At 34.4% G+C, this 13435-nt stretch overlaps 1 protein-coding gene across 2 annotated transcripts in view; it reads right to left on the bottom strand.

Moving 5' to 3' along the window:
* Positions 1 to 13435, bottom strand: part of LOC101891688 (protein folded gastrulation) — a 164681-nt gene that overhangs the window by 39413 nt on the left and 111833 nt on the right. Inside the window, exon 3 of one of the 2 annotated variants that reach the window (XM_059122031.1) lies at positions 2020 to 2037. The gene's annotated coding sequence lies outside the window, so the exon portion shown is untranslated. Of the gene's footprint in view, positions 1 to 454; positions 1453 to 2019; positions 2038 to 13435 lie in introns of those variants that run through there. The other variant, XM_005176584.4, reaches the window with a different exon arrangement.

The raw sequence follows: 13435 nt of genomic DNA, 5'->3' as shown, positions 1-13435 counted from the left end.
CAATTCCCATTCGTTGTGGAGATATGTATTGCATCATTCGAAAATTTAAACAACATTTTTGCCGAGTTATAAATTGCAATTCGTATACTAATTTTTGTGTGCCATCAGAAATCTTCAATCCGAAAAAAAACGAAGCAAAAATTTTTTAATTAGTTATTATTTAAATTTTGAAAATCTTTTTCCTACAAAAATTTTCTTCAGAGCTAAAACGATTAATATTTTGCATAACACCAGTATTAAATTTAAACTTACAAAAAGTACACACATGTTCTCATTTTTTGGGGTTTCTTCAAAAAGAACAAAAAACCTTGAAATTTCTTATCAGCAACTAACAACAAGAAAATTATTTTATTTACTCTTAATACAAAATTTTGGATAATATGTAATGTGGAATTTTTAACTGAAACAAATTTCGAAACAAAAGTAACAAACCAAAAATAAAAAAAACACTTACATTATTTTTAGTTAAGTTTAAGTATTGTTTAATCCGCAAATGAAATTGAACTGGGGCTGTGATAATGTTAATCCATTAAAAATAGGGGATTGGGGGCATACACTCCAAAAAAATTAGGTGTATGAGAAATAAATTGCAACAACACTTCTTTATTTATGACACTCACTATTAGTTTGCACAAAACAATTTTCCAAACAAAATATTTTAAATTTTCCATAAATCTTTTCTTTTTTTCTTTCAAAAACTTTTCATTGAATTTTCCACATTTCCTTGACTCTAGAGGTTTATTATGTGGAATCTTTTCGGTATTTTTTTCATTTGTATTTGTTTTTAACCTTTGTTGTTTATTTATGACACTTAATAAATCTTCTTTAATTAATTTTATTTATTTATTTTTTCCTTATTTACACTTTGTTGTGATTTATTGAATTTCTTTTGATTTTTCACACTTTATTACATGGTTTCATATGGCTTGTGGAGCGTGTGCATTTGTATTGGAAATTTTCATTTCCTTTTGTAATTTATTTTTCATTATTTATTTGTATTTATTTATGTTTTTTTTTTTTTCGTCTTAATTTCGCTAAAAACAAAATCCATGCGACGACCGAATCGTTTCGTTTTGAATAATTTTTCCGAAATTTTTGCGTCTTAAATCTGTGAAATCTGAATATGAACTGAGAGCACACAACTAATATTTCGATTTTGTTGAAACACACTCTTACAATTTCGTATTGAAAACAAAACAGAAAAACAGAAAAAAACGAACAAAATATACACAGGAGGAACATGGAACAAAAACAATATCAAAATTCCAGCCATCTACCGAGCAAGCGGTGGCGGCACATTTGCTACGATGAGTAGAAAAACAGACGAACACGAACGGAAAAAATCTAACCGAAAAACTCAGCAATCATACGAACAACTGTTGGCGGGCACACACCAATACCGAGAGAGACAGAGAGAGCGAAACAAATGATGACGATCCACACGACAACACACACATGTATATATATTCCCAACGAGGGAAACATATCGCCAGATAGGAAAAGAACGTAGATCGTTTGGTTGTTTGATTAAATCTTGAGAGTGAGCAGTAGCGGAGGAGTATCAGACCGACAGGCAACCACACACTCAATTTCCTCAACAAAACACAGCAGACCAACATTAAGACGAAACGGAACAGACCCCATATATAATAAAAAGGAAATGAACAAATACAAGCACACATCTCTCGGTGTGTATGTGTGTGTTTAGGAAACACACTCAAACATGTGATCACACTACCAAACCATCCAGCACTATACGTTTCGTATTGGTGTAGGTGGTTCGAATCGAAAACAAAACAAACCTCAAACAGAGATAAATTTACGCAATAACTAACAACCGCTGCAGAAGTCGTTGTTGTTCGTTCACTCTGTTGACCTTTTGGAAAAGTACTCAATAAGGTTAATGGAAAATAATATTGTTACTCAAAGGATTTCACGATATTGAGTGGATAATTTCGGGGAGATATTAGGGTGTCCGGTCAAAAGAAATTGTTCTAAAAAATTACTATTTTTACTTACCAAAATTTACAATAAGAGCTGGAATAAGAAGAAAAAAATTAATAAGTATTAAACATTTGAATAATTGATAATAAAATTGGTTAAAATATGTTTTTATTACACTGTGCGGAAAAATATTTTTTTTTAATATTTATGGGAAATTCCAGCAGATTATGGAATTGGATCTAAGAACAGAAGACATGTGTATCGCCGTTTTGAAAGTTTACGCCGCAAAGTTACCTAAACAAATATTCTCCTTTTTCCACACTTTCTAAACGTTTCGAATCGAGATTCCTTGGAATCTGTATATTTTAGGTTTATAGTGTCTCCAGCAATATTGTAGGTAATATTATGAGGATTATTTCGGTTTAGAATTTTGTCCCTCAAGCAAGTCACCAAAGGGGTCTTTTTGGTCCAATTTTTAATATTCTACAAAATTGTTTGTCATAAATTTTAAATATAGGTCACAGAATACACCAAAACTTTAACAAATAAAATAAAATAACACTGTGTAACACAAAAAATTCATCAGATTATGAAAGTGGAGCTTAACATTTTATTTTAGGTCCAAATCTTACTTAAAGTCTAAATCTTACTTAAAAGTCAGAAAGTCAGACATATAAAAAATTCATTTTAAGGTTTAAGCCGTAATTTGTGTGAGTCTATGACCAATTCTCCAATAATAATAATAATAATAATCGTCCAACAGCTGTTAAAATAATTTCTTTATATTTGGCTGGAAAAGCACAAGTGGCTATCATTAGAGCACTCCAGCATTTAAATGTGAATAAATCGTTCGTACCCCGTACCATCGATCGTTACTAGTAGCAGAAGCATCAGCAGAAATGGTTCGAAAAGTAAAAAAGCGACTTGATCGAAACCCACGTCGCAGTGGCTGAAAAATATACACAATATTTCATTAGGCAAATATTGAAAAAAAGAGCTCGGGGTAAAGCCATTGACATGCCAAAAAGTACAAGAACTTACACCGCAACAGAAAGAAAATAGATTCAAAAGACCTATCGAGCTGCTTCTCTTGACCGAAAGTGATCCGTGACATCAGAATAAATGCCGAATATTATCGCGAAAATATTCTGGAGGTGCCTTTGGCACGCAAACATTTTGACCGCAGACCTTGAACATTCCAACAGGTCTCAGCACCATCGCACTCAGCACGCGCCACCCAAGAAAGGTTACAAAATGAGGTTCCTCGCTTCATTTCCAGCGCAAAATCTCAGGAATACCAATCCGTTGGACTATTGTGTCTGGTGTATTTTGGAAAGCAAGGTTGGCACTAAAAAAATACCAAAGTGTCGATCATCTCAAGCAAGCGCTTCGCCGGGAATGGACCAAAATACCGCATATCGATATTTGGGCAGCGTGTGACGCTTGCATTGGCTTTGAAGGCCATAATTCGTGCCAAAGGTGACCAATTCGAACAAATCTAAAGTTATTATAAAATTTGATGCTATTTCCGACATTTTTCGATTTCATTCAACAAAATTAAAAAATTGTAAAAATCATGGCGCTTGATTTTGTTGCAGTTTGTTTTTTATTTCACCCTGTATGAACCCACAATTTTCACTTGTCCTACATAAATTTTGAATCCAATTTTCATGAAAACTGGTATTTTTACATATATTGTTTATTCTGAGATTAAAAGTACATTTTTGTGTAGAATGTTTCTTCCATTGACACCTTTTGTTTAAAACGTAATTTCATGCCTCTTTCAGGCGCTCTATCGAAAAAGTAAGACTAAAAAAAAACTGATGAATAAGTCAGGAAGTAATTTAAGTTTTATTTTTGGGAATATTAATGCAAATATTTTTTGATATGCAATGAAAATGGAGATTTATTTTCTTCTATGATTTATAGTGACATTTGATAAAGATCAAATTTGTCTTTAACGTCATCCTTCTAAAATTATAGATTGTTCGAGATAAGTGCATTAACTCAAATAAAGTACAGCTTTAACCCTGAAATTTGTTTTCAATATATATTAAGTCCTGGTGCTTTGGTAAGATTTCGACTTTTGTCGTGTTTTAGGACCTATACTAGAATTTTATGACAAAATGTTTTTTTTTTTTTAGAATAATTTGCCTTACTGTGATCCCGCTTAATGAGGATTTTTGAGCATATTTTCAAAATATTACCAAAAAGGCCCGTAAAATGATCCGATCGGGGTTTAATGTTTTATACCAAAATAATCGTCGTGTATTTGTCTGTAATATTGTCAATAACTCCTTGAATTAACAGATTTTAAGGAATCTCAATCCGAAATTAAAAAAAAAAAAAATGTGGAAGACAGTGGAAAACTTTCCCTCTCTATTTAAGTTTTTGGCGATGCAAATTTGAAAACGCCGATACACGTGTCTCCAGCTCTACTTCCATAATCTGCTCGATTTTTTTTTATCAAACTTTCAGTTATGAAATATAAACGCTATTTTTAAATGGAAATAAAATCTCAAATGTCATGATTGTTCCTTATTTCCTATTTTCCCTCTGAACGCCCTGTTTAACATTGTTCCACTGTGCAATTGTAATAATTTCAGTACTGTGGAAACACACTCTTCTTTACGCTTGAGCACCTTTTTTAAATACGGAACTGACTCAAAGGACAACTCAAATAAAAGTAACAACAACAACAAAACAACTCACAAATATCAACCTCGATGTATGATTGTCAGGTAACAGGTAGTTAATTTTCATTAACATTATCCCACACGAATGCAACAAAAACAAAGCGGAAAAAAAAAATACTGCATTATCTAAAGACAAATAGTAAAGACAATAACAGAAACAGAACTAAAACTGAAAAGAAAAGATAAACATAGAACATCATTGCATATGGCCAGGTATACACAAAAGATAATAGAGGGAAAAAAGTGGACACAGGAAAATGCTCGTAACTCAAAAAGAATAGAACACAAATGGAAACAAACCTCAGAGACCATCATTGATAGACAACAACTGAGGGAGAGATATCTCTAACAAAAAATCGGATCTTCACGGTTGTCTATTTGGAAAAATAAATTGGTTCAAAATAATTTTTTTGTTGGTAGAGGTCAGTCACTGCGGCCAACAATAATAAAACACTAAGAAGCAGCAGCAAGAAAATTCGAATAGAACTAGGAAATCATAGTCATTATAGAATGTCAACTCTTCCATAGGTAGGAGAAAATAATACTGTGACGTCCATGATGAGGATGATCATGAGGGCGATACGTGCCAGACACTGGCTATGTAGCCCGGGTGCATTCCCAGATTTTTTTGTTCTTAATTGGGTCAAAAGAACAAAAAGGAAAATTAACAACAAAATCTTCTTGGTATTGTCTTTTAGAGGTTTTTAATTTGTGTTTTTGTTTCGGCCAAGACCAGAAATAGGGTTTCAGTTATGGCTCGCAGTCGAAAAGAATGAAAAACACATACTACCTTTAGAATTGTATGGAATATTACCAATGATTTTTGAATAATAGATGTATTAAAAGATAAAGGAATGGATAATTGCCTGAATAGACCTTAAAATCAGTGGTCGACCAATGGAGTTTAAAGGTTGGTCAGTTAAGCCACCTGACAACAATAACGATGATGGTGACAAAATTGTTAGAGTAGTTTAATGTTTAGTCTGACTTGAAATTATAAATTATAGTCGACGCATTTTAGTTTGTCACGATTGGGTTTCTTTTTGCTGCAGTTATTTGAGAATCAGATTTCCACAGCCTTTTCTTTGGGAAGTAGTTTTGTCCACAGATTTGTGAACCTTTATGTTCCTTAAAGCATCATTTTCGCGAAATTTCAAAGTGGTTGGTGGTATTTTCGTGAGAAGGCGTCACAGACATTCTTCTAGATAAGATATCGAATTGAAATAGGTCCCAGTGGGGTTAAATCATAAATATTGTTGTCCTAGATAAGCCTACTGACACCATATTCCATATTTGTTAACCAATATCGTTGTAATCTGGTATCAGGATTCCCCGTTGCGAGAAATAACCCCTGCAAAACTTACACAATATGGGTCTAGGAATTTCTCCCCATTAACTTCTTTTGTAGTTTTGACGAAATTTTTACGCAACACTCGTTGTATTACGGTATTTCGATATCTAATGGCGATAGCAGTACGCTTATAAAAAGTAATGTCTGTGCAACATAGGCTTGTCCCAAAATCACGCTGTTCGACGAATTTAATTTTTTCCAATAATTACGGGGGAAATCCAACAGATTATGAAATTAGAGCTAAAAAATGAAGACATATGTATCGTCGTTTCAAAATGTTTACATTGAAAAGTAACCTAAATAGAGGGAGCAATTTCCCCCATCTCCAACACTTTTGGAAATGTTAAAATTAAGATTCCTTGAAATCCGTCTATTTTAGGTATATATACAGTGTGAGATGAAAAATCTGCAACCAAATTAAGACTGCTATCATATTTAAGCCACTCGTCCAACAGCTGTTAAAATTATTTTGGTGAGAATTTTCCAGAAAAAAAGTTATTCGTGATGCAATTCAAGCGTGATAGTGTGATTTCTTTATATTTAGCTGGAAAACCACAAATTGCTATCGTTAGAGCACTCCAGCATTTAAATGTGAATAAATCTTTTGTGTCTCGTACTATCGCTCGTTACCGTAATGCTGATAGCGTAGCCCGACGTCAAGGAATTGGACGAAAAAAAAACAGCAGAAATGTTTCAAAAAGTAAAGAAGCTACTTGATCGAAAACCGCGTCGCAAAAAATGGCTTGTGAGCTGAACATATCCCAATATTCCATTCCACAAATATTGAAAAATGAGCTCGGGCTAAAGCCATTAAAATTCCAAAAAGTGCAAGAACTTACACCGCAACAGAAAGAAAATAGAATCAAAAGAGCAAAAGAGTAGCTTCGCTTGACCGAAAGTGGTGAACTGCCGAATTTGGTTTTCTCCGATGAGAAAACATTCGTTGTCCAGCAGTTTGTAAACAAAAAAATGGTCGTGTTTACTTGCCAAAGAGGTCAGCTGAAAATGTGCACCTTCGGTTGAACACCAGAACTCAAGCGCCGGCCATAGTGATAATGGGGGCCAACATAACAGTCGATGGTCGCTCTCCGCTCGTATTAATCGACCGTGGCATCAGAATAAATGCCAAATATTATCTCGAAAATGTTCTGGAGGGTGTATTAAAGCCTTGGGCACGCAAACATTTTAGCCGCAGACATTTGACATTCCAACAGGACTCAGCACCATCGCACTCAGCACGCGCCACCCAAGAATACAAACAAAATGAGTTTCCTCGCTTCATTTCCAACGCACAATGGCCACCAAAATCTCCATATACCAATCCGTTGGACTATTGTGTCTGGAGTATTTTGGAAAGCAAGGTTGGCACTAAAAATTCCAAAGTGTCGATCATCTCAGGCAAGCGCTTCGCAGCGTGTGACGGTTTCATTGGCGGTTTGAAGGCCATAATTCGTGCCAAAGGTGACCAATTTGAACAAATCTAAACTTATTTCAAAATTTGATGCTATTTCCGATACTTTTTTGCTTTTATTCAAAAAAAAAATTATAAAAATGTAAAAATTATGGCATTTCACATCTTTATAACAGATCTTGCGTTGCTGTTAATATTGAGATGTACTAAGTCGGAATGGATGCTTATTTCCGATTTTAAAATCCTTTTGTTTATTCGAAGCGTTGACGCTTTGTTGGAGAGGTTCTAGAAGGAATGGTGCGATCTCTACGATTTTCATTACAGATCTTGTGTTGATAGAAATATTGAGATTTGCCAAGTCAGAATGGAATCGGATGATAATTTTGAAGTTTATTGGCTTTATGGATATTCAAAATGTTGTCCCTTTGTGGGGGGAGGTACCAGAAGGAGTGGGCCGATTTATTCCATATTTACACCCTTGGTTTAACAAAGATATTGTGATGTGTGCATTTTGAAGACAATCGGACTCTTACATCACTTTTTATAAGAGTTATAATTATTCAAAAATTTCGACCCTTTGCGGGGGAGGTCCTTGATGTGGGAGTCAACTGATATTGTCAGGTTTTGCACCTGAACCTAGCACTGATACAAACATTAGGATTTGCAAAGTTGGAATTAAACGGATTATTCTTTCTCTTTCTGTGCAGTAAAATATATATTTTTTTTTTTTTTCAAAATTTCGACCTATTGTGGGGGAGGTAACAGAAGGAGTGGCCTATCGAACTTGATCTAAGTTTGACAAAAATATTACGATATACCAAGTTTGGACAAAATCGGAGAGTTACCGTGCGCACCAGCCAGTCGGACAGACGGACGGACATCGCTAGATCGACACCAAATGTCCTAAACGGATTAGCTCCAAGGAGACCCAAAGATACATAAATAAACAATAAAATCGTTCAATTTTAATTTTATTTTTTAAACACGTGTTTATGTTTTGACCTTTGACGTGTTTATGTTTTGACCTTCTTGGAGTAACAACAAAATCGACTTTTAGATAGCCGAGAAGACCGAGAATATGAATTTGGCCAGGAGGGCAGAATTTGACCTCATTTTCCAACACAAATATGTGGCAGCCTGTACCATTACGCAGTATATCATAAAGTAAAAAATAAGGTCTATATTATTTTCAAAATTAACTAAATTAACTAAATTCATAAGATAATTCAATTAAATTATATTAAAAAAGTTGTTAACATATTTTCAAATAAAAAATATAAAATTTCTTCTTGGAAACCGCGAATAATTGTAAAAAAAATGGAATTTTTCGGAATGTTAAGATTTAATTTTTTCATAGTTATATTTTTTACTTTTGTTGTTAAGTTTAAGGCGTATTAATAGTTTTCGAAATGCATTCAAATAATATTTTCCTCTAAAATAAGCCTTATTTATGGGGCGTTACACATTAAGAGCCTCCAAAAATTTTGCAAACAATTTAAGTTGCGAATAGAAGCTATTTCCTTGTTTCAATATAAAGGCCTCTACTTATAAACACGTTTCTAATGTAGGTTTGCAGTTAGACGCAGCGGACATATTGGTGTATTGGAGTAGCGGAAATATTTTCCCATACCTACAACATCTTCCGCACATTTTGTTTAGAAATCAAATAGATTTCCGTTACATTTTAATCTCTTTCTTTGGCGCGTTCTTAAGACGCGTGCTTAGGTAGCCAGTTAGGCCTGGATTTAGAAACAGCAGCCGACAAATTTTAAGGCTGGACACTTTGGCTTCTAAAAAGGCCAAAAAGTGATTTATGGGGAAAAATTACTGCCATACTGTCATAAAATTGCCATGCAGGCGTATGTGCACTCGTGTGCATTTACACACATATGTAGTGTATGTGTGTGTGTGTGAAAAATGAAAAACCTGTGCATATTAAAATAAGATTATTATCTTCATTAACATTTTAAGTCATTTTTATAGTGACAGTCTAACCACCATGGAAACAAAGGCAAACCTGGCTACGAACGGAATGTGAAGACCATTTGCATCAGGTGGATGGATTAGAAACAATAGACAGTGACTTACATACATACATACATACACACACACCTTTATATGGATGACTGTATGTCTGTCTGTTTAACAAGTGGAATGTCCATTTCGATTGTCCAGCTGGCCGTCCGTCCGCCTCTCCGGTCATTTATCAGTCATGCTGCTGCTTCTTCTTCTTCGCTTGCCTCTAAGACTTTTAGTACAGGTGTTTTACTTCACTTTGACCGGTTTCTCTTTAGAGCGTGGTATTATGATATTAGTTTTTTCTCCTTTGTTTTTTGTTTTTGGTGTTAAAATTACATTTTTCACAATGACTTTTTCATACATTTTATTTCAAATACCATGCCATTAGTCGTTGTCGTTGGTGCTGTTGCATTTGTTGCCACTGCTGCTGGTGCTGCCATTGAAATTATTACCGTCTAAAAATATGAAAAATATTAACTTAATCTTTATAATTACCTTGAATTGTTGTAAATTGTATGACAGAGAGTCACAGTCAGAGACAAAGACAAAGGCGGAGCAGCATTTCAAGTGTCATATTAACTTTCATTTGGTTTAGACGTTTCGTTTTAGTTTCAGTTTTAAATGTCATCAAATTGCCCCAAAGGTGTCGTTTTATTGCCGTAGCGAGTTACATAAAAACCCGACATGCAAATGATGTGCTCTATTAAGAAGTGACGATTTTAAAGCATTTTCTAAGCCATTAGAACCTTGATTGTTGAAGGAGGGAGATTATGTCAGTAGCTACCTTCATATTTATGGTGCATGAGTTTGAAGACAAAAAAAAAAGAATTTAAAAAAACACGGAGAGGGGCCGAACATGTGATACCCTTCAATATGTAAAAAGTCCCCTTATGCCCAGATCCATTTTCGAAGATTATGTTTATACCCTACACCACATAGTGGTAATTATACCCTACACCCCATAGTGGTAAGGGTATTATGTCTTTGTGCATTTGTTTGTAACATGGAGAAGAAAACGAGATAAACCCATAGTTCCTTTTGTGATCAGCACAGAATCACATTTTGAGTCGATTTATGCATGTCCATCCGTCTGTTTTATAAACAAAATGCAGGTCGCATTTATTATATTGCTATGGCTCCCACATATATGTTTCATCGGATTTTGATGTTTTAGTCCCTTACATTTATATGCACTCGACGAGTCTTATATTTAGCACCAGATATCAGATACAGCTTAGCAATTCATGATTCAAATTTTATCAAGATCGGTTCCGGTTGGGATATAGCTTCCATATATATTTTCATCCGATTTTAGGTTTCTTGTGCACCAAATGCCTAATATCAGCCCAAATGGTGTGAATTTTGGCACTTCAGACCGAATTTAGTATAAAAATAAATACTTCAAATTTGGGTTTTAATTGTGATCTGCAGATCAACTGCAAAATCTTGAAATTTCATTTTTTGGTCGATTTGAACCCCTAAATGTACATCTTCAAAAACAATGGGCGTGAGGACCGGAGGTTTATTACGACCTGCTACTTTGGAAATTGTACAATTCAAAATTGTAAGTCAAATTGTCAAAAGTCGGGTGGGGCCGACTATATAATACCCTACATCACCATGTATATTTAGTAGAGCTCCCGTAACAAAAGCATTTGTTTGAAGTAGATCATACCACCTATGAACCCTTGGTATTAGAGCACGTACGTCCGAAAGTGTCTCCATTTGGGCTGATATTATCCTTTAAAACCCCAAATCGGGTGAAATATATGGCTATATCTGAACAAATGTACTTGCTTCTAGATTGAATTCGGTCGGATGTGCCAGGTAATTTATACGGATATTGGCCATTTGGTGCACAATTAACCCGAAACCAATTGAAGATATATATGGGAGCTATATCCTCATCTGATCCGATCTCGATAAAATTTGAGGCAGGTACTCCTGAGTGCCATAAGTTATTTGGTACCAAATATCATGAAACATGCATATGGGAACTATTGCTATATCTGAAGCGATTTTCTCCAAATTTGATATGCTTCTAGACTGAATTATGTCGGATGTGCCAAAATTCAGGTCATCAGGACTGATATTGGGAATTTGGCGCACAATTAATCCGAAATCTGTGGAAGATATATATGGGAGTTGTATCAAAATTTTAACCGATTCTCACCAATTTCTAGGGTTCGTCCCTGGGCCAAATAAATATTGTTTGAAAATTTCATCTCAATTGGATAAAAAATGATTTTTACTCGAAATCAGTCCAGCGGATCTTGACTTATAATCAGAATAACTAAGATCAATTACTTTTATATATATATATATATTGCACCAATATTGCGATATCCAATATCATGGCTATCAACGTCAGTGTAATGGTTAGAAGTGACCTTTTAATGTATTTGTGATTTGGCCAGGGTGAAAATATTCGCGGTTTAACGGAAATTTTCCTATTTCCTATTCACGATGACCATCCAAATTGGTAGGCTCCTGACCAGCCCTAACCTCTAACTCCATGCAATATTCCGTGTCGGCTTGTCAATTATTTTTGCCTGTAAAGCAACAGCAAAATCAAGATTTTTCTGTTTTTGGTCCACTTCAATTACTAAATATTTTGCGATCATCTGCAAAAAACAATAGGGTTCTATTCTGACCCTAACTTCACCTTCATTTTCAATTTCGTGAGGATCGGGCCATAATTGCGACCTGTAGCTGGATTACAAGATTAACATGAACCGACGAACAGAGGAAAGGACGGACATACATAGCTAGATCGACTCAGCTTGACGAGATAGTAAGATCCATATATAGTTTCCTATGCCGGATACCAATATATCGAGGTGTTACATACATTTTGGCAAAATCAAACTTTGGCCCCCAAAAAATAGTGTTGTAGGGTATATTTATATTGTTTTGTTTCTATCACACTTATTGAACACACACTCTTTTTTGTTGGATAATTGCGTGCAGCTAATTCGATTGAGATGTTTGTGAGAATTGTTGTTAACAGACAAATGTTTTGACCTTATCACGGAAATTTATTTACAAGATACCAGTGAAAAAAAAACATAATAATTAGCCTTTCACATTTGAAACATACTTGAGGAATGTTGTAAATTAAAAGTTGTAGTGAAAATTTTACAAAACAAAAAAAAACAATTTCCAAAGTGACCCATTTATAGGTAATTTTTGGGAATTTACTATTAGCAGTTTAATATTTGGTGGATTTTTGAAGAAGTGGACGACAAGAAATCTACATTTTACCCAGATAATGTTTCTTTATGATAAGAATAAAATAAATCAAGTAAAAAACATTCATTTCGGCCGAACTTTTAATACCTTTCACACCTTAGGGTAAAGGAAACATTAGAACCCATTATGACCCATTAATACCAATTTTTAAAGATACTCATGGGAAAATGTGGCAAAAATCATCAAAATACCGAATATCGGGTTCGCTATATGGGGAAAATTAATTATTTATCTCAATTACATTGTAAGTCCTCGGAGATTTGTAATTCTAGACAAAGTTCAAAAATCTTGATAAACGATTTTTAGACCAGGTCATAGGCTCCTGCAACTGTTGTCATTTAATGACCCTTTTTTTTTACAAATATCCCACATAGAAGTTTTCACCCACCCACATATAAACCACCATAAAGGCTTCCTAAAAATCTCAGCCCTTAATTAAATTTCACTTGCGCCAATATTTGAGTTCGTATCATACCATATCACTGGCCAAGTTTGTTTTTTCATCTTTCCTTTTTTTCGTATTTCTAGGCTATGTACTTATTCACAACTTAAGCGGAAATCGCAAGACTCTTCCGTATGTTATTTATAGTCCAACTAAAATTATTTATGACCATCATTTTTATCAAGGTGGTGGGTAAATGTAATGCAGTTGTAAAATTACTCTATTACATTAGACAATGTCATTACCATTTGAACAAATAAAACAATGGACGAGGAGATGGGGGATGTGGAGACTTACAGAGGAGGAGACAATGTTAATTT

Source organism: Musca domestica, unplaced genomic scaffold (genome assembly GCF_030504385.1).
Source record: "Musca domestica strain aabys unplaced genomic scaffold, Musca_domestica.polishedcontigs.V.1.1 2, whole genome shotgun sequence".
Classification (NCBI taxonomy): Eukaryota; Metazoa; Arthropoda; class Insecta; order Diptera; family Muscidae; genus Musca; species Musca domestica.
This window is presented reverse-complemented; position numbering and strand designations above follow the sequence as displayed.